This window comes from Erpetoichthys calabaricus, chromosome 5, assembly GCF_900747795.2.
Source record: "Erpetoichthys calabaricus chromosome 5, fErpCal1.3, whole genome shotgun sequence".
NCBI classification, from domain to species: domain Eukaryota; kingdom Metazoa; phylum Chordata; class Cladistia; order Polypteriformes; family Polypteridae; genus Erpetoichthys; species Erpetoichthys calabaricus.
Genome location: NC_041398.2, coordinates 226,661,325 through 226,680,551, shown reverse-complemented (window position 1 = coordinate 226,680,551; position 19,227 = coordinate 226,661,325). Strand labels below are relative to the sequence as shown.

Below are 19,227 nucleotides of genomic sequence, written 5' to 3'. Positions count from 1 at the left end.
CATGGAAAAATGGAACAGGAAAAGAAATCTGAAGAGTTAGTACAGTTGTCTTTTGGTGATAAGCTAGATAATCAAAAAAGAATATCAATTGTAATAATAATTCTTTACATTTATATAGTGCTTTTCTCACTACTCAAAGCGCTCAGCAATTGCAGGTTAAGGGCCTTGCTCAAATGCCCTATTGGCATGTACAGGATTCGAACCGGCAGCCTTCTGATTGCCAGTGCAGATCCCTAGCCTCAGAGCCACCACTCCACTTATTATAATAAGATGCTCAGAACAGCCAGTTGTAAATCTGATCAATCCCCTTTTCACAAGTCAGTAATCAATAGTCATGCAGAAGTATTTCCAACAGATCATGAGAAAAGAAGGCTTATTTACAAATGCTTAGGAAAAAATGTGGACGGACCAGATAGACAAACTAGACAGCCTCTGCTGAATTAGGACATCCAGCTGGAGTGAAACAAAACAACTGCAGCTGCATTGTGGGACTGTTGGGTGGAAAGAAACAAAAACAAATTCCAAACTAAGCATAGAAAAAAGCCTAACATAGCTGATGAGGAAACCACCCTAAGGCAGCACCTTTTCCTAAAATAATTTTTCTTTTTCTTTCTTTCTTTCTTTCTTTCTTTCTTTCTTTCTTTCTTTCTTTCTTTCTTTCTTTCTGAAATAGGGATTTCAGTTTTTGATTTTTAATAAATATGCAAATCTTTTTAAAAACATGTTTTCACTTTGTCATTATGGGTAATTGAGAGCAGATTGATGGGCAAAGTGACAAATGTATCCATTTAAAATTAAATCTGCAACACAATAAAAGTGTGCATAAAGTGGAGAGGACTAATATTTTATGACTCCTCTGTAGATTGGATGATTGACCATCACGGCTCACTCACTCACTTAAGGCCATTTTATGGTTCACAATTAATGTAATGTGCACATGTTCAGAATATGAGAGGACTTGCCATACTAGTGTAAAAAGCCTACACAGAAGGGACACAGGCATGTGGAGTGCATGCAGACTTAAAATACTTAAAGTCGACATTTGCTATTAGAATGGGCTCCATCTCTCCGTCATTATGTAATGGCCTAAGTCAGTTTGGAAAATTAATTTTAAAATTATCTAGAAACTCCTGGTGAGTGCTGTGTGGTGTCAGTCCGAAATATCAATTTAGTGTATGATACAGCTATGAAAAAGAAACAGTATAAAAGGATGAAACAATGTGATTACATATTCAAAAAGTAAGAAATAAAAGGTTTCAAGGTGCCTTTATGCAGCAAAGGCAGAAAGCGCATTCATTAGACCGTGATTATCATTCAGCTGTCACCTCCGATTAGGCTAAGGCAGAGTTCTTCCAAGACTGATTTTGTAAATATATAAAAGCATAACTGGCAAACAGATCACATTAAACCCACATAATTTATTGCAGTACTAATGCCGATAGTGCAATTTTTATTTTGGGTGAAGGATGTTATATTGGGATTGATTAAAAAGCTGAAATAGAAATCGAAACAATTTGTGTTTTGAATAGTTAACTGATACTAATCTTAAATATTTTCTCAGTATTATGCAATTCTGGCAACAAAGTATGTCTCTTTAATTCAAATATAAACACTGAAAGTATTCACTCTTCAAAATGCCTATTCTTTTCCATGTTTTTTTTAACTTCGAGGTAATGACGCAGTTGTTAGAAATGCTGGTTTATGGTGTCATCATACTGATCTGGATTCCTGTGTTTGGTCACCATGTAGATGGAGTTTGCTCGTCCTTCTCATTCTGCATGGGTTTTTCTTCGGATACTCCAGTTTTCTCTCCAATGTCCAAACACACGCATGTTATATTAATGGGAAAGAATGTGAGTGTGCACAAAACTGGAACTGCTGTCTCACAGCTCAAGAGTACATATACTGGTCTAGACCCACTTTCTGTGGAGTTAACATGTCTTCCCTTTGTATACACATGAGTTTCCCCCCCAGGAACTCCTTTTTTTATCACATTCAAAAGATTAGGTCAAATGTTGATGCTAAAATGGGTGTGAGAGCATCCTGGTGTGGACAGGTCACCTCTTTAGGGCTGTTGGAAAAGGCTTAGACCCTCTCGACTCTGCAGTTGTTTAAGCGGGTTTGAGAATGTTATTTTATAATGCAGCTGCAGTGCCTATAAAAAGTATTCACTCCTCTAGAAAGGTTTTACATTTTATTGTTATACAACATTGTGTTATCATGGTCTTCTCCTCTACCTACCCTATAGTTATTTTCTTCAGGATAATTGAACCCGCCACGTTTGTTACCGGATTGGTCTACTCTCATACCTTAAAATTAACACACACATACGTATATACATAGGTATAGACATACACACAGACCCTAACCACAAAAGTACCGTATGAATTTCCGGCGTTTTAACCCACACAAGTGCCATATAAATAACACATGCACAGTCCATCATTCCCTAGTACAGGGTGGGGAATAAAGATTTTGAAGGGATATAAAGATGAACAAAGCTATCTAAAAAAATTGTATATATTTCTGAAAAGTACATAAAAAACAGTTTTGTTTTAATGGGTTTAAAAAATCATATCAGACTAATGGCAGCCATCATTGGCAATACATTGCTGAAGACATTCCTGGAAGTTCTCCATGACTCTCCGGGTCATCTCAGGCAGAATGGCATTGATTTCCTGTCTGATCCTTTCCTTCAGATCCTCAAGAGATTTCGAGGACGATGTTTGAAAAACTTTTCCTTTAGGTATACCCAAAGGAAAAAGTCACATGGGCCACCCCACGTCTCCCCATAAAGAGATCAAATGTCCAGCGATACATTTCCCTCAGCATCTTCCTGTGTAAGCTGTGGCCCCGTCCTATTGAAACCACACATGTTCTATACCTAGATTGTCTAGTTTGGGGTGCAGAAAGGTCTCCAATATTTCAACGTACCGGTACACAGTTACTATTCAAACACCGTCCTCAAAAAAGTATGGGCCAATCACACCAAAGTCGGCAACTGCACACCAAACAGTTATGCAAGTAGTGTAGATCGGTCATTTGTGGAGTTCATGAGGATTATGTTCAGCCCAGTAGTGAAAATTCTGCTTGTTTACGGCTCCACTGACATGGAAGTGAGCCTCATCGCTACTCAGAAGAACAGCTGCAGCAGGAACCTGTTCAAGAATTTCCGCACTTAGGGCTTTGCAGTTGGCATGATGTCTGTCACTTAACTCTTGGGCCGACATCATTTTGTTAGGGTGCAGTTTTAAATCGACATGCAGAATCATCTTAAAACTCAGACTTGATATTCCCAGTGCCATGGCACACTTACGAGCGGAAGACCTTGGCGATTGCTGAATGGATGTTCTTACTGCTTCCACATTTTCTAGTGTTCTAACAGCCCTAGGTCTGCCAGGTGATTTTCTTTTCACTGTGGACCCAGTTGCCCTAAGGTTTGAAATCCATAGCAAAATCGTTTTCTGATCTGGTACAGATGCATTTCGACTGAGTGTGTATGGAATAACAACATTTATTTCTATAGCACATTTTCATACAAATGAAGTAGCTCAAAGTGCTTTACATGATGAAGAAAGAGAAAAAAGACAAAATAAATAAGAAAATAGAATCATGGAACACTAATTAACATAGAATATAAGTAAGGTCCAATGGCCAGGGAGGACAGAAAAAACAAAAAAAATTCCAGACGGCTGGAGAAAAAAAATAAAATCTGCAGGGGTTCCGAGAGCCACAAGACCACCCAGCCCCCTCTAGGCATTCTACCTAACATAAATGATCTCAATCAGCCCTCATGGTATTCAGGGTTCACATGGAAGAACTTGATGATGGCGGTCATGTGGATTTCTGGCCTTTAATCCATCAATGTAAGAACATCACGGTGCTTTGATCAGGTGGTGGTGGTGCAGATCGCCACCACAGAAAACCAGAAAAAGAACAGAAGAGAAAGTTGGGGTTAGTACGGATTACTGAGTCACCAGGAATAATATTGATAATTAAATTCATATACAGAGTATCAGGATTAAACTAAAACGAAGGTATGAGAAAGCCATGTTAAAATGAGCTTTTAGCAGTGTTTTAAAGTGCTCCACCATATTAGTCTGGCGAATTGTTATCGGTAAGTTATTCCAGATTTTGGGTGCATAACAGCAGAAGGCCGCCTCACCACTTCTTTTAAGTTTAGCTCTCGGAATAATAAGCAGACACTCATTTGAAGAGCTAAGGTTACGATTTGGAGTGTATGGTGAAAGACATTCTGAAATATAGGATGGAGCGAGATTATTTAAGGCTATTGTTAGCAGTATTTTAAAGTCAATTCTAAATGACACAGGAACCAGTGTGGTGATATCAAAACTGGAGAGATGTGCTCAGATTTTCTTTACCTAGTTAAAATTCTAGCGGCTGCATTCTGCGCTCGTTGCAATCGATTGATGTCTTCTTTGGATAGTCCTGAGAGGAGTGCGTTACAGTAATCTAGCCAACTGAAAACAAAAGCGTGAACTAAGTGTTGCTATCACAGAACGGTTGTTCTCATAATACGCTTGAACAACAAGTATTGAATCACAGTAAAGTTAATTGGACTTTTTTGACACAGATCAGCTGGAAAAAGACTTTAATTTCAAACTTAAAACAAATTTCTGTTCTTGCCTGCTCTGACCAAGTATGCAATACCACCCCAAGGGGGAATGGGCTGCAGTCACTTACTGTCTTGTCTCTCTCCCTCCGCAGAACAGAGACGTTGACCCAGGAAGCCTGCTGACCATGCCCCCTTTACTTCCACAAGTCACACCCCTTCCAGTCTGTAACATATAAAAAGAGCCCGTCCCCAGAAGTGGGCGTCTCACTTCGACCTAAACTCACCCCAGGAAGGAGCTCCCCGACGAAGCAAATATATACTTTGTGTTCCAGTGCCCCCAAGTGCCTGTTCATTTTAGTGCAGGAGTTTGATTTTGAAAAGAATATTAAACAGGGTGGCCTGGTTGGCAGCCGAACTATTTTTGGGACTCTGCAAACTCATGTGTTTTCCATAAAGTATTCACCCCTCTTCCAGTCAGTAATTAGTATATGCACCTTTTGCAGCCATGCCAACCTTGGTTCTGTGTGCATAGGTCTTTCTCTCTGTTAGCATTGCACATCTGCACTCTGCTATTTTTCCCCATGGTGCTCAGGAGTGAACAGCCTTCTTCAAGTTCAACCACAAATTCTCAATCGGATTGAGATCTGGACTCTGACTAGGCCACTCCAGGCCATTCATATTGTTGTTTTAAGCCATTCCTGGGTAGCCTTGGCTTTCTGCTTGCTGGAAAACAAATCTTCCAATACACTGGTTTCTTGTAGACTTCATCAGGTCTTCCTCCAGGATTTCTGTGTGTTCTTCTGCATTCATTTTCTCCTCTACCATCACAAGCCTTACAGGGTCTGCTACAGAGAAGCACCCCCACAGTATGACGCTGCGACACCCATTCTTGAATAGGAGGTGCTGTGTTTTTGATGATTTGCAATGTTCAAATAAAGTGTTTATTCTGTTGGACAAAAAACTTGATTTTGGTCTCACCGGGTCACAGAACCTTCATCCAGCTGACTTCACCCCCCCTCCAATTCCTAGCTGAGTTGTCTTTGTCTATGCTGCTCTCCCATAAAGCTGTAACTGGTGAAGCATTCAAGCAACAGTTGTGTGCATAGTTTCTCCAGTCTGAGCCCCTGTAGCTTGTAATGTCTTCAGATTTCTAATAGGCCTCTTGGTAGTCTCCTCGCTAGTCTTCTTGCACGATCACGTAGTTTTTGTGGACAGCCTGCTCTAGACAGAGTTACAGCTGTGTCATTCTCCTCTCATATCTTAATGATTGATTTAACTGAGAAGGATCTAATTGCGGACCCACACAGCCATACGTCACCATAGATCTACAGCAGCAGTTCTAGACTAGCAGTTTCACATGCAAAGTCATGTTACCTCACTTCTATAGTACACACTAACCATACAAACCCCTAACCTTAACAGATTTAACTTGTATCCTTAAGTTACCCCTAATCTTAACTGTATATACAGCAGCCTAAACATACTAACGCTTAACAACACTTATGGCTAATGCCTAACGTTACCTCTAATCTTAGCCATATATATTACTGACCCCTAGGCCTGTAGCGACATCTGCTAACTTCCACCAATAAACTGTAGTCAATAATTGCAATGACGTATGCTTCTCTGGCTTCTGCAGGTCCCTGGACCTGCAGTGACATCTAATGACTTCCTGCGGTCAGCTTTGGCCCAAGTGAGATGCCTCCTGTCCCAGAGTGGAAATACATACCAAAAGAGAAGGAATAATTTGCCCTCATAGGGCATCTTCTCAGTGCTGTTGATGAGAAAAGAGACAGCACTGTGAGGGACAGCGCCGCCACTTGTCCCAGAGCGGAACTGCATACCTCTGGCAAGCCCAGAAGGTGATCCTTCAGTGCACATGCTTGACACCAAATTCTCCTTGAATGAATGTGGGATGTACCCTCTGAGGAAGCAGGGAAGTTATTGGGGAATGGGAACTGAGGATATCACAGTTTTACAACTGTGGCAACGTAATCCATGGGTTCTCTCTGATGAAGGCATTTGCCTTGTCGATGTGGGCTTGCGTGCGTTATATTGATGGTCGACCAGGTCAAACTTCATCTGTGACACTTGTTCTTCCCACTTTAACTCTTTATACGCATTCATAAACTTTTCATTGAGTCCTGCTGTTTTCACTTCCTTACTAACACAGCATCCTTCGGTGAATTTCTGCGGGATGCCCAAAGAGATCTCACTATGAAACGATGTTCAACAATAGTGCAATCCCGCAGCAGAGCCTCCATTTTCATTTGACCTTGGCTTCAACAAGACTAATGGCAGAGCGATGCAATGTGCATGTTCCAGCTACCCATATGCCATGCATTGGATTGCTTCAGCTTCTATCCAATCTAGTTACTGCATAATTTTAAAATTGCCTTAACTTTTTGATTTGCCCTCATATTATAAACTTGCTTTGTAAGTAACTTTGGATAAAGGTATCTGCTAAATAAATAATAATCATCATTATCATCATCAGGCTCTGCCTAGTTGATTGACCTAAAGATCGTGGTAAAAACACCAGTACCAAGACACTTAATAGGCAATGGGGCAAAAGCATATCACTAGAGCAGTCTGCAAGAGCTGTGTCAGCGACCAAACCAACAAATAAAATTCTGGAAGATGGATGTAGTGTAAATCTATCAACATTTCATCAGATTTAGCTAAAAGTCATTTTAATTTGCACCCAGACGCAGATTCAAACATCCTTAGCAAATGTTTTCTCTTGACTCATAAGAGTTTGGAGAAGTTGTGAAAGTGCAGATGCACCCTCATATTCATACTTTAGATCTCATTAACACAGGTGAAGCTGACATTCAAAGCTTCATTATCTCAGCCATTATTGAAATCGTTTCAGATCATTCTTTAATTGCATTTGATCTGCTTGTGTCCTTATAAATGAATGCATAGGTAAGGATCAAAATTTTATAGCAATTAAATAATAACAGTACTTCAGGATTTATTGACAGTCTGGGAACATTAGCTATGAGACTGAAACTGATCAGTGTGCAAATAGCCAGTGTTTTTTTCAATAAAAACTGCCTATATAACAGTCATTCATCAATATTGTCCTCAGCTAGCACTCTTTAAAGTAATAATTAACCAGTCTGCTGTAAGCCTCCTTGCCTTTTTCTCTTTGCTACATTTTGTGCGGAAGTGGAATATCAATGTGATTTCTTGATAATGCACTTGGTATAAAATTGGATGTGTTCTGCTACAAGGCAGACTGTAAAGAGAGAACCAAATAAACAAGTGAAAGTCTAAAACCAAGAGGACTATTATGGAGACAACCAAAACCAAAACCTTAGGCAACTACAAAGTGCCTAGGAATCTCAAACTGAGAGAACAATGGTGAAATGCAGATGCAACGTTTTTTAGAGGAAACCAACTCTTTAGACTGTCACTTGTAATTACATGTCAGCTTTTACATTGTTGTACCAAGCCACACCCCTAGCAACCATCATGATAACAGTAGCACAAAACTTTCTAATCTCTCTGGGTGTTTTTCACATTTTTCATTTTTAGTATCTTGTGGCTTAGGTTTTATAATTCCAATGCACTGTTTCATTTTCACAATACATTTTGTCACTCTTTTGTGTATTGGCCAACAGTTGCCGGGTGTGGTTTTGTGTAACACGACATGTTACGTCATTAGCGTGGGCACTTTATATACTGGCCCAGTGCTTCTTTTCACTATCCATAATTGGATAAATGTCTAAAAAGAAACAAAGAATTATGCATGCAAACTTTCTCTTTCACTTCCTGGTTTTTAAACGTATTGCTTGTCCTTTTCTACTATAAGTTTTGGTTATAGATAGATAGATAGATACTTTATGGTGTGGCTTTGTTATTTTGGCACCCTTGTCCTCCTGACTAGTCTTATGGTCTTATGACTCATGGTTTTGCCTTCAACCTCCTTTCATTTCCTGGATATTTTTTTTCTTGTGTTCACACCTCTGCTGAAACAAGATGGCATCACAGTAAAGTGGAAGTCATTTTTAGCTTTCTTAAATATTCTCCAAGGGTTGATTTTGACATTAGAATTGTTTTCTCCTTGACAAAAATAATCCAGGACCATATATAAAAGTCTGGGGAAAATTATTTAATCAGAAATACATTTCTAAATTAAAGTGAATCATAACAGGATCTTTCTCTGTAGCATACAGTTTATGTGTTGTTGTGTGTTTAAACCAATATGCCCATTGCTTGCATGATATGCTACCTTTGACATGTTCCTATGTCTTCATCAAGCTGATGTGGTGTTCCTGCAGCAGGAAAATGACAAAAAGGGTGAGAAGGCCTTAAAATAATCAAAATCTTCTATGTGTAGGTCTCGGGAGCAGGGATCACCCCTGGCAGCCTAGCCCCAAACTCAAATAGCAGGCTTTTAGTTCTTCATAGTCCTAACATGGGGTTCAGGATTTTTAAAGTTCAAAATACTCAAAACTTTCCCTAGAAGATGACAGCAAATCTCTGGTTTAAAGGAACAAAGCAAACAAAGTTCATTTATATATAAACACACTCCAGCTACCACTGAAATCGCTCAATGTGAGCTACAGGCAGGAAAAGTTAAGGTTCGTGTTCGAGCTGAGGGGCTCAACTGACCCTTTCATTTAGAGCAAGCAAAGGTCCCAGATTGTTCAGGGCCTAGAACAAGCAGTCGACCGGGCTATCATCAAGTTGAAGCACCAGGAGATATCTTGGTCATTACAACCAGCCATTGATATGGACCAGCTCCTAGGATGTGGTCAAAACCTACAAAGAGGGAGAGGAAAATGTTTAGTGGGTCAGAAGTGACCAGAATTGAGGACAAGAGGTACAAGATCAAAGCTGTTAACTAATTGCAACACAAGAGGTGGACAAACTGAGAAGCAGCTACCAAAAGGACTATAGCATGGACCAACATGTTGAAGATTCCTCGGGCAAGATTGAGCTTCCTCAATAGGTCCATATACGACATTCTCCCAAGTCCCAGAAACATACATCTCTGGGATGACACCAAGGAGAACTCTTACCCAATACCCCAGCAAGAAGCACATTCAGGCTATAAGGCAGCTTTGACCCAGTGCCGGTATTGGTGGTGTCATGACCGGGTTCTGCCAAAAAAATGGAAAAGGTTTTAAAGGAACATAGATATGAAGGGAATAGGACCAGTCTGTCAACTTCCTAATAGTGGATACACTTCATCAGGCAAGGAGCCAACACACAAAACATCAACCAGAAGGAGTGGTCAAAAGGAAAAGCAGTTATTCCCTACCTGCTGGGCGCTGCTGCCTGTCGTACCACCACTGGCGCAGAGTCATCAGCTGGGGGTCACCCTTCACAGATGCATCACCCCTTTAAATCCAGAACATCTTGTCACACACATGCGCTTAGGAGTCAGGCAACAAGCCTGGAGGTGAGTGAAATATTGCGAGATAAAGGGTTGATCTGCGGTACTAATGTCTCACTCTCTCTTTCATCAAACCAAAAGAAGAAAAATAATGTTCTTGCCTTACTTCCAGGTTCCTGGGGACTGCCCATTTCTATTGTGTCCTGGCCCGAAGGGGCGGGGCCATTTTGGGGCTGAGGCGGACACCAGGCGTCTTCCTGGAGTCGTCTCTCAGAACTGCGGGTGAAAAAGAAGACAGTGTTAGCGACAGTACCTGTTGTCACGGAGTGGTACCGTTTACCTTGACAGAGCCAGGAAGGTAACCCCCAGGCCCACATATGTGACACCTTTCTACTTTCATTTTGTCATATTTCTATTTTTCAGGCAGTGTGGTGTAGTGGATAAGGCTTTGGACTTCAAACCCTGAGGTTGTGGGTACATATCCCATTACTGACACTGCGTAACCATGAGCAAGTCACTTAACCTGCCTGTGCTCCAATTGGAAAACCAAAAGAAACGTAACTAGTTGTATCAGAAGTATTGTAAGTCACCTTGGATAAAGGCATGTAAAATTTTCCATCTCCTAATCTTTGTCCTAAATTTTTGTAGCAGGGAAACATGACTTTAAAAAAAGCTTGCTCTTGCAGAGACTCAGCTGAATCACTAATTTCTTTCCTTTTCCTCTGTCTATTTTTCTTTCAGGAAACTGAGCAGTAAATGTTTTTTTTTAAATAGGCCAGTAGATGATAGTGGTCATTCTCAGAATTAAGTTGAAAATTAGAAAGCACTAAATCTGTTACCAAAGCTGGAATGCTAAACAGAATCTCAGTTAAGAGGGATTGCTAATAAATTCAAAACTAATAGGAAAAAGAATAACACACTGTCGCAGGAGGCTGGGGGACAGACCCAGCCGGGACACCTGGAAGGATCGAGAGGTGATTTATATGTCCCCCAGGCCATGAGGGGGCAACCTCCCTGGATGTTGAGCGGACCATGGGGAAGGAGCAAGGAGGCTCAAGCCCATTGGGGCCCGTGGCCACTGCCAGGGGGCGCCCCGAGCGTTGTGGAGCCCGGGAAACATGCACTTCCGCCACACCTGGGAAGGTGGAGGAAGATCCTTCCAGCGACGCCCAGAGTGTTTCCGGGTGTAAGGGCAGCACGTCCTCCACACCAGGAAGTGCTGCCGGAAGGATGTCATCAGGCACCTGAAGCACATCCGGTTGGAAATAAAAGGGGCCACCTCACTCCCATCAGGGAGCTAGAGTCGGGAGCGGGAGCAGGACGAAGCTCCCGGGAGCAGAGGAAAGGCGGTCCAAGGACATTGGGAAGACGGCCCGTGTTAGCAGTGATTGGTGCAGGAGCACTGTGTGTTGTGTGGACTTTATTTAATAAACGCGTGTTTTATAAAGTGTTGGTGTCTGTCTGGTGGTGTTCGGACCCGTGTCTCACAACACACATAAGCTTTTAGTTATTATCTAGTTTTGGATGATGAGAGATCTATCATGCTGGTATTTAAAGTTTTGTGCCAGTGATATCAAATGCCGGCTCCTCCAAAAATGCTCCCCCTGGCAGCTGCGAGATGCATCTTAAAACAGGTCCCCAGAAATGATGGTGACCACAAGCATAACAACAAGCATGGCATTGTGGTAGCACATAATAATAATAATAATTGAAAAATATAGTTTATTCTAGAGGCAATAAGTGGACAAAACACCTAGTGTTAAACATGTGTGAGTAGGGTATAACTAAAAGGCTTGGTCAAAAATAGTAAAAGCATCACCGAGCATGAGATGGCACTCTCAGTAACACCTTTCCCTCTTTTGCCTTCAGGACAGGAATACTGATGTCACTTCAAACAGGAAGTGCCTACCCTTCGACCTCAGATGATATATAAAGAAGGACAAAGCCAGAAGTTGGCATTTATTTGTAGAACCCGCATCTGAGTGTGTGTTTCATCATACCATCTGCAACTATTTACAGACCTGTAAACCACTGTGACCTTCAGTATATGGTAACTGTCTGTGGTTTTTCAACTATCTTCTTGTTTTTTTTCATCTTCATTATGTGGGGTATACCTTCACAGTACCCCAACTCTTCTTTGTATGTCCTTCATTTATTTCTAGTATTTATAAATGTTTCTTGATATTCAAAACCCCATAGTCTATGCAAGAATTATTTAAAAAAACTATTAGAGCATTAGAAAAACTTTTGACAAAAAGAGACTATTTTGCACAACAAAGCCTATCCACCTAATTCCTCCAAAGCAATATCAAGTCTAGATTTCAGTATCCCGATAGTCCTACTGCCCACCACACTACTTAGTATCTTATTCTATGTGTCTATGGTTCTTTGTGTGAAGAAAAACTTTCTAACATTTATATCAAATCTGTCCTTAACAACTTTCCAATTATGTCTTTGTGGGCTTCGTTCCGAATTTATTTTAAAGTAACAGCCTGGATCCACTGTACTAATTCCTTTCAGAATTTTAAACACTTCAGTCATGTCACCTGTTATTTGCTTAAACTGAAAAGGTTCAAATCCTTCAATTTTTCTCATATTTCATACATCTTAGTCCCAGAATAATCCAAGTCACTCTTCTCTGCACTTTTTCTAGCACTTCAATGTGTTTTTTTGTAACCCAGTTATCAGCACCCACTCACAGTACTCTAGATGAAGCCTTAGCAGTGTGTTACATATAAGAGTGTGTTAATAATAATAATAATAATTCTTTTCATCTATATAGCACTTTTCTCACTACACAAAATATACTTTATTCTAGAGGCAATAAGTGGACAAAACACCTAGTGTTTAACATGTGTGAGTAGGGTATAACTAAAAGGCTTGGTCAAAAATAGTAAAAGCACTCAGCATTTTAATTAGTGAGTGGGGAGCCGCTTGACTTCCTACCAATGTGTAACATCCATCAGAATGATGTAACGGCAGCCATTTTGCACTTTGAGCAAAACCTCCTTGGACTTGTACTCTGCATACCGTGCTATATAATCTAACATTCAGTTAACCTTTTTAATGGCTTCTGAACATTGTCTGGACTCCTAGTCCTCCTCATAAGTCTCAGACCTCCCATTATGCATTCAAACCTAACATTTTTACTTCCTATTGTTAACACTTTACATTTACTGACATTCAGTTTTTCTGCCATAAATTTGCCCAAGCCTGTATGCTGTCCAAGTCCCTCTGTAATGATTCAACAGATTTGAGATTATCTGCCATTCCATGTCTCTTGGTATCATCTGCAAACTTAACCAGCTTGTTATTTATATTCCTATCTAAATCATTTATATATATTAAAAATAGCACCAACCCCTGAGGGGCATCACACTTAACTTTGACACAATCCTTATAGAGTTCATTGCACCATCACCCTCTGCCTCCTGTGTCTGAGCTAATTTTTCCCCACCTACACACCATACCCTGAACTCCCACTTCTTTTAGTTTGACCCTCAACCTCTCATGTGGCACCTTATCAAATGCTTTCTGAAAGTCAAGATAAATGATATCATATTCTCCACTTTGATCATATCCTTTTGTTGCTTCCTCATAGAATTCCACCATGTCAGTAAAACTTGACCTCCCTCTTCTGAATCCATGCTGACTGTTCAGTTAAATTCCAGTTCTTGTCAAGTGTTGCTTAATCTTACCTTTAATAATTCCTTCCATTAATTTACGTGTGATGCATTTTAAGGTAATTGGCTTATAGTTACTTGGATCTGCCTGACCACCCTTTTGTATATATTTAAATAATATTCGCTGTTGTCTAGTTCTCAGGAATTTTAGCACAGTGATTTTCTGAAAATACATGTCATGGGTTTATGTAGTACTAGCTGTGCTACCTGTCTAAGAGATGTTAAAAACTAAGTAGTCAACATAGACCTCAGCATTACCGTTTGCAGTGCTCCATGCAATACATACAGTATACCTCTGTTAAATGCCATTTTGGAATCTGGAAAAGCAGCGTTAATGTTTGTGATGCACCATCATTTGGAATAACAGGGGCATGGACACACAGACAGACATACAGACACTCATCCTTTTATTAAGGTGGATGTACACACTAACCTTCTTAAGCACTTAAGAGTGAATGTCATAGAGTCCCGGTGATTTGTTAGGTTTCAGCCTATTTAATCTGAGCAGTACATTTCCCCTCACAATTTCCAAATTACCATTTAACAGCAAAGTAATTTTCTTAAGTTATCTGGCTTGTAACAGGCAGTGGCCAAACAAAAAAAGTTGAACACAAAATGTCATTGCCTGATTAATGATTGTATAAACAACTACTTTAACTATGAAATAAATTTGTAGAAAAAACTTGTTAAAACTGAATCTTCAGGCAGGGGCCACACCGATGCTAACACACTCACGCCAATTGAGAACAGTTGGCAATTACAGTATCTGGCAGAAGAAACTCATGGTCAGGAAGGTTGATTTTCCAAGGAAAAGTTCATCCAAGTGTGCTGATCCCTCCAATTTCCCCAAATGCAGAAAACTCGACTCTCTAATTTATACCAGCTAAATTTTATTCCTTAGTCTAATGTGATGTTGTATGCATTTTTATCAATATCTGTGTTTTGAATTATAGCAGATGAATTCTTTCTTGCGAGAAGCCTTGATCTGCCTCAGTGAGCAGAATAAAAAATGGACCGCAGCGCCTTTACTGTCAAACAGGGGCTTGTGTTTTGTGACTCTGTGACTGTGCGTGTGTGTGGCGATGGTGGGGTTCAATTCAAACACTGCTGTGGGGTAATTTTCAGTACAGGACATACATCACAGCTAACAGTAACAAGAGTTTTGCAGTGATCGCACAAACCAGATATTGTGCACTGCATGCCGGTGGGAAATTAAGACTGGCAGAAATACAATTTCACCCAGCAGTGTTTTAAGACAGAGATCTATTACGAGCAGATTACATTATTTTCTTTCAGGTTTCTGAAAGCGCGCACTCTGCACAGCATATGATTCGATTAGTTTCTTAAAGTCTTGGGCAAGTGGGCTTAAAAAAATAAAAGTGACCTGGACTTGAACAGGAAAGGACAAAAGCAGTTCTGAAGGAAAATCGACAAGTGCCTCACAGCTGCAGCTCCAGCCTGAAGCTCCCACTTTAAAGTAATACCAATAGTCATGTTAGAAAGTAAGAACATCCTAATGGGACTTTTTCAGCATGTTTGAATAGGCAAACAGTAGATCTTCATGCAAACATTGCCTACAAATAAAGGCGATTTACGTGAACAAAATCACAAGGACATTTTGCATTTTCAATCATGTATTCAACAAAAATATGAATAGATGTAATGGTCTACCTTGGTCTTAGAAGCTGGTATGGCCTCTTTAGCAGAAATTACTTCTTGTAGGTTTTTTGCATAACTGCCCAACAGTCTCTAACCTCGAGACATTCCTTCAGTTACAAGATATTTGTGGGTTTTCTTGCATGTACTGCCCATGCATTTCAGATCCCTCACAATATATCAACAGGATTCAGATCAGGGCTTTAACTATGCTAGTCCATATCCCTCCATTTCTTCATTTTGAGACATTGCTTGGTAGATTAGCTAGTGTGTTTTAGATCATTATCATGTGGAAAGGTCCATTTCCTCGTTCAAATTCAACTTTCAGACAAATGGCTACACATTCTCCTCAAGCGCACTTTGATATGATGCAGAATGCATCGTTGAATAGATGAGAGTAAGCTGCCCAAGCTCTGAGGCAGAAAAACAACCCCAAACCGGAACGTCTCTTCTACTATACATTGCAGTTAGTATGAGATTATCCTCCTGAAATGCTGTCTTTGGTTTAATGCAAACATGGCTACTGTTACTGTGACCAAACAACTCTATTTTCGATTCATCTGTGCAGAGTACATTGTTCCAGAAGGCCTGGTCTTTGTTTAGATGTTCAATGGCAAGCTGTAATCTTGCTGTTATGTTCTTTTTTGCTTTTTCCTGTCACACCTCACATACAGTTCAAATCTACACAATCTCTTTCTGATGGTAGATGCATACAGTTTGACACCAGCCTTCTCAAGAGTTACCTGCAGATAAAATGTTTCAGGTTTTTGGAGACTTCTTTTGGCATCAGACAGTCAGATCTTGGTCTGAATTTGTTGAACCAGCCAGTCCTGGACAAATTAGCAGTTGTTTGAGATCTACATCACAGGGTAGATGATTTTCCTAACAGTGGAGTGATTGATTTTAAATAATTTGGTGATGTTTTAAAATCCATTGCTAAACTCATAGGCATCCACAGCATTCTTTCCGAGGGCCTTAGAGAACTTTTTTGAACTTGGCATTAAGACAACTCACACAACAATAGCAAAGAGAATGCCAGACCCTGGATATTTACAGCTTACATAAGACAATCAGCTCCATCTGCATACTCTGTAAGGAGGTCCTAATCATTGGCACCTTATCTGTAACACCTGAATTGAATTTGATATATCTGAAGATGTGAGAAATGTTGGGGTCAACTTACTTTTTCCATGTGAGAAATCTGCATTTTTGTTCATTTAGATTATGAGAATGAATACACCATGTCGATTTTGTGGGTCATTTGTTCAAGTATATCACAGAAGATTGAATGTTTGCCTGTTCAAATATGTTGAAAAAGTCAATAATTTCCATGGGGTAAACTTACTTTTTCACTGTAATTTGTTGTGTCTTAGCTCAATGGCAAGGCTAAAGTGATAGTGTTTAGTACTTCCGCTTCACAGTTCCAGAATCATCTTCTTCTTTTGGCTGCTCCCATTAGGGGTCACCACAGTGGATCATCTTTTTCCATATTTTCCTATCCTCTGTTACCCACATCACCTTCATGCCATCTCTCACCACATCCATAAACCTTCTCTTAGGCCTTCCTCTTTTCCTCTTTCCTGACAGCTCTATCCTTACCATCCTTCTCCCAAAATACCCAGCATCTCTCCTCTGCACATGTCCAAACCAACGCAATCTCGTAGTTCCAAAATCCTGTCTTTAAATTCAGGTTTGGCCACTGCCCATTATATGAAGAGTTGGTATATCCCCTTGAGGTCTGGATGGGGTTTTTCTCTGTATCATAGTTTTCCTTTGATATCTCAAAAATGTGCATAATAGATTAATTGATACTTCTTTATCAACTCAGTATGAGTAAGAAGTGGGCCTTGTTGGAATGACTTGATTTATAAAGGAACCAGGGGCTGCCTGGTAGTCACTTTTCTTGATATATATAGCTTGCCCCTAGGTATGTGATTGACGATCTTGTTAGAAAGTGTGCTGTGTGATCGGGTAGCATGCCATCCAGGGTCCATTCCTTTCCTGCAAAGCTTCTGTCCCTTGAGCCTGAACTACAATATACAGGTGGGTTAGACGTTGAGCAAATGGTTGAAAGGCAAAATTGTTAGAACTATCTGGTGATACTGGATAGTCCTGAAAAAAGCAAGGGAATAAAATCACACTTGCAGGATTAGATTATAACAGATATGAGGGTAAAAGAAAAAGTAAAGGCAAATTGAAAATTATGCAGTAACCATAATGGATAGAATATCAATACAGCACGTTTGTGATGGCTTATGGGTACTTTGAACATGCACAGCGCAGCACTTTGCTGTTAGTCTAGTTCAAGTCAAAGTTAAATGAACATGAATGCACCACTGCATGATTGCACCATTATTGAACAACACACCATAGTGAGATTTCTTTGGACAGACGGAGTGAAACCTGCTGAAATTTACCAAAGGATGGTGGCTGTCTATGGAAGTGAAAACAGCAAGACTCAACAAAAAGTTTATAAATATGTGGAAAAGTTTACAGCAGGAAGATCAAGTGTAACTAATGAAGCATGATCTGGTTTACCATCAAGATCGCGCACACAAGTCCACTGTGATGTGTGGATTGCAGACTTGCACAAGAAAGAAGGACATAAGTCCAGGTTTCTGAGAAAATCAGCTTTATTGTTGTGAAGACAGGAACAATCTTAAGCATTTAACCAAATGGGAGCTGTCACATCAGCTCTCGAAACACACACCAAGCAGTGATATTGTCAGTCATCCTGCATTTGCTCCCTTCATTAGATTAAAGGAACAGATGGCCTCCTTCATGAAGCAGATTCATTCTGGAGGAGAGGCAACAGAAAGTGAGCACATGGCCTGGTAAGCGGCCGGTTTTAAATGTTTATTACATCAACCATCGGGTGACAGACACGTTACGCAGTAAGCCTACGAATTTGCACTTGAGCCGTTGGTGGACAACCAGTTCCTGCCTGTCTCAGTGTTGAGCACCTGTTGGAGGGTGCCAGTGTCTCAAAAATCTTACACCACATTTACATGGACAATGCCTTCATTAAAGCAGACCAATGGATTATGTTGCCCGTACAGGAATTTAAAACAGAGATGCCCTAAATCCCAATTCCCTATTACCCCCCAGCTTCTTCAGAGGGGACATCACACATTCATTCAAGGAGAACTTGGAGTCAAGTATGTGCCTTGAAGGACCACTTTCTACTCTTGTCAGAAGTACCGTATATAATAATAAATAATAATAATTCTTTGCATTTATATAGCGCTTTTCTCACTACTCAAAGTGCTTGGCAATTGTAGGTTAAGGGCCTTGCTCAAGGGCCCAACAGAGCAGAGTCCCCTTTGGCATTTTATGGAATTCGAACCGGCAACCTTCCGATTGCCAGTGCAGATCCCTAGCCTCAGAGCCACCACTCCACCTATATATACTTGCGCATAAGTCGGGTCTTGAAACTCGAAAAATCTATCATAAAGTCAGACACCGACTTATACTGTACACCCGTTCAAAAATATGACACTATTTTATTTTATTTTTTTAGATCTACTTGCTTCCTCCAATCTTGCACCAGTTTCTCAGACACATCGAATTTTGTTGCAGCAGCGCAGTTACCAATTTCTTTCGCCACTTCAACGACTTTTAATTTAAAACCAGCTTCATATTTTCTTCTAATTGAAATGCTCCATCATAAATAAAGGGATGCTCTTACGATAAAGGTGTGTGAGGGTGTGAGATACAAAAAACACAAATCAGTGCACACGTCACTTTGGAATAGTTTGAGCATTACCGTGTGATGACGTAGGCATAATACATAGAACAGAAAGGCTGTGTGCTCATATCATAATCTCTTGGACCAATAGCCTGAGTTTTCCACATTCGACTTATACAACCAACATTATAAAATACCAGAAATTATATGGTAAAATCAAGGCCAGATTTATCCGCGGGAGAACTTAAAAGCGAGTACATACGGTATGTACTTC

General features: G+C 40.3%; 1 long non-coding RNA gene across 1 annotated transcript in view; it reads left to right on the top strand.

Annotated features, from left to right (window-relative positions):
* LOC114652293 (uncharacterized) overlaps positions 1-19,227 on the top strand; it is a 71,303-nt gene that overhangs the window by 44,269 nt on the left and 7,807 nt on the right. The window contains exon 3 of the long non-coding RNA XR_007935059.1: positions 11,796-11,976. This is a non-coding gene — a long non-coding RNA (uncharacterized LOC114652293). The remainder of the gene's footprint in view (positions 1-11,795; positions 11,977-19,227) is intronic.